This window comes from Alosa pseudoharengus, unplaced genomic scaffold (assembly GCF_046254945.1).
Source record: "Alosa pseudoharengus isolate Yale_2024_CS ecotype anadromous, Long Island Sound unplaced genomic scaffold, YU_APseudo_1.1 YU_APseudo_1.1_scf_17, whole genome shotgun sequence".
Taxonomy (NCBI): Eukaryota; Metazoa; Chordata; class Actinopteri; order Clupeiformes; family Clupeidae; genus Alosa; species Alosa pseudoharengus.
This window is the reverse complement of record NW_027468640.1, coordinates 32,461,678-32,464,177: the sequence shown is the minus strand read 5'-3', so window position 1 is coordinate 32,464,177 and position 2,500 is coordinate 32,461,678. Positions and strand designations below refer to the sequence as shown.

Sequence of the window (2,500 nt, the reverse complement as noted above, 5' to 3'; positions counted from 1 at the left end):
GGCCTCTTACATGTCCCCGTTTCAAACTGCAAAAGTAATGGAATGTCTTTCAGTAATGACACTGGTCCTACTTTTGCTGTGTGTGAATTTAGGCTTGTCCCTCCGATTGCCATCCACCAGGTAGCATGTTTGCATGTCTTTTTTTTCATGACGCCCTTGAATGCAATAAGCTGCGATGGCCGAGAGGTTAAGGCGTTGGACTCGAAATCCAATGGGGTTTCCCCGCGCAGGTTCGAACCCTGCTCGCAGCGTTTATTTGACTAGTTGGTCTCCTGCCACCTGTTTAATACCCAAGACAGAAACTGGCAAAGGAAGTTGAAACATACCGTCCAGCCAATCCTTATAGCAGTGTCTTCTCTAACTGAAGCTGTGGCACGTTGTGAATGTAAATTTACCATTGCGATGGCCATGTCTATCAGTTGTTCCAAGGGATCGATCCAAGCTTCCCACGAGCGTGTATTTATGCCCCTATGAAGAGTTGCACATTTCATGTGCTTCTCTCATTTGTATTTGCAAAAAGGACTTTGGGTCACTGGTGGCAAACTGGATGAGTTTCTATTCTTGCCCTTTCATTTCCTGGAATGTTTAATTTGCCTCTCTGACAATTTTTGCCCGTACAGCCATACACCTGATGTGCAGCTGTGATGGCCGAGAGGTTAAGGCGTTGGACTCGAAATCCAATGGGGTTTCCCCGCGCAGGTTCGAACCCTGCTCGCAGCGTTACTTTGGCTAGTTGGTCTCCTGCCACCCGTTTGATACTCAAGACAGAAACAGGCAAAGGAAGTTGAAACAAACCGTCCAGCCAATTCTTTATAGCAGTGTCTTCTCTAACTGAAGCTGTGGCACGTTGTGAATGTAAATTTACCATTGCGATGGCCATGTCTATCAGTTGTTCCAAGGGATCCAAGCTTCCCACGAGCGTGTATATGCCCATATGAAAAGTTACACATTTTATGTAGTTTTCTCATTTGTACTTGCAAAAAGGACTTTGGGTCACTGGAGGCAAACTGGATGAGTTTTATCTTCTTGCCCTCTCATTCGCTGGAATGTGTAGTTTGCCTCTCTGTCGATTGTTTGCCTTATACAGTCAAGTCGTGCTGAGATGGCCGAGAGGTTAAGGCGTTGGACTTGAAATCCAATGGGGTCTCCCCGCGCAGGTTCGAACCCTGCTCACAGCGCAGTCCTTTCTTATAAATGGGATGAAGAGCGGCTGGTTAGATTCATATGGCGAAACAACAAGCCGTGAAATTTACCACCACATCTACCCGGCCTCTTACCTGTGCCCGTTTCAAACTGCACAAGTAATGGCGTGTCTCACAGTAATGCCGTTGGTCCTACGTTTACCATGTGTGAATTTAGGCTCATCCACCAGGTATCATGTTTGCATGTCTTTTTTTTTTCATGACGCCCTTGAATGCAATAAGCTGCGATGGCCGAGAGGTTAAGGCGTTGGACTCGAAATCCAATGGGGTTTCCCCGCGCAGGTTCGAACCCTGCTCGCAGCGTTTATTTGACTAGTTGGTCTCCTGCCACCTGTTTAATACCCAAGACAGAAACTGGCAAATGAAGTTGAAACATACCGTCCAGCCAATCCTTATAGCAGTGTCTTCTCTAACTGAAGCTGTGGCACGTTGTGAATGTAAATTTACCATTGCGATGGCCATGTCTATCAGTTGTTCCAAGGGATCCAAGCTTCCCACGAGCGTGTATTTATGCCCCTATGAAGAGTTGCACATTTCATGTGCTTCTCTCATTTGTATTTGCAAAAAGGACTTTGGGTCACTGGTGGCAAACTGGATGAGTTTCTATTCTTGCCCTTTCATTTCCTGGAATGTTTAATTTGCCTCTCTGACAATTTTTGCCCGTACAGCCATACAACTGATGTGCAGCTGTGATGGCCGAGTGGTTAAGGCGTTGGACTTGAAATCCAATGGGATTTCCCCGCGCAGGTTCGAACCCTGCTCACAGCGTTACTTTGACTAGTTGGTCTCCTGCCACCTGTTTAATACCCAAGACAGAAACTGGCAAAGGAAGTTGAAACATACCGTCCAGCCAATTCTTTATAGCAGTGTCTTCTCTAACTGAAGCTGTGGCATGTTGTTCATGTAAATTTACCATTGCGATGGCCATTTCTATCAGTTGTTCCAAGTGAACCAAGCTTCCCACGAGCGTGTATGTATAACCCTCTGAAAAGTTCTCTCATTTGTACTTGCAAAAAGGACTTTGTGTCACTGGAGGCAAACTGGATGAGTTTCTATTCTTGCCTTCTCATTCGCTGGAGTGTGTAGTTTGCCTCTCTGTTGATTTTTATCTGTACAGTCAAGGCTTGCAGCTGTGATGGCCGAGAGGTTAAGGCATTGGACTCGAAATCCAATGGGGTTTCCCCGCGCAGGTTCGAACCCTGCTCGCAGCGCAGTCCTTTCTTATAAACGGGATTAAGCACGGACGTCTTGATTCCTGTGGCGAGATAACAGGTGTGAAATTTTCCATCACATCTTTA

The 2,500-nt window shown here is 46.3% G+C and overlaps 6 non-coding genes across 6 annotated transcripts; all 6 read left to right on the top strand.

Annotated features, from left to right (window-relative positions):
- Window positions 1–169: 169 nt before the first annotated feature.
- Window positions 170–251, top strand: trnas-cga (transfer RNA serine (anticodon CGA)). Its single transcript has one exon. It is a non-coding gene; the product is annotated as a tRNA-Ser (tRNA).
- A 387-nt stretch (window positions 252–638) lies between these two features.
- trnas-cga (transfer RNA serine (anticodon CGA)) lies at window positions 639–720 on the top strand. Its single transcript has one exon. It is a non-coding gene; the product is annotated as a tRNA-Ser (tRNA).
- A 376-nt stretch (window positions 721–1,096) lies between these two features.
- On the top strand, window positions 1,097–1,178 carry trnas-uga (transfer RNA serine (anticodon UGA)). Its single transcript has one exon. It is a non-coding gene; the product is annotated as a tRNA-Ser (tRNA).
- Window positions 1,179–1,423: 245 nt separating this feature from the next.
- On the top strand, window positions 1,424–1,505 carry trnas-cga (transfer RNA serine (anticodon CGA)). The gene has a single exon. It is a non-coding gene; the product is annotated as a tRNA-Ser (tRNA).
- Window positions 1,506–1,888: 383 nt separating this feature from the next.
- Window positions 1,889–1,970, top strand: trnas-uga (transfer RNA serine (anticodon UGA)). Its single transcript has one exon. It is a non-coding gene; the product is annotated as a tRNA-Ser (tRNA).
- A 361-nt stretch (window positions 1,971–2,331) lies between these two features.
- trnas-cga (transfer RNA serine (anticodon CGA)) lies at window positions 2,332–2,413 on the top strand. The gene has a single exon. It is a non-coding gene; the product is annotated as a tRNA-Ser (tRNA).
- Window positions 2,414–2,500: the final 87 nt, after the last annotated feature.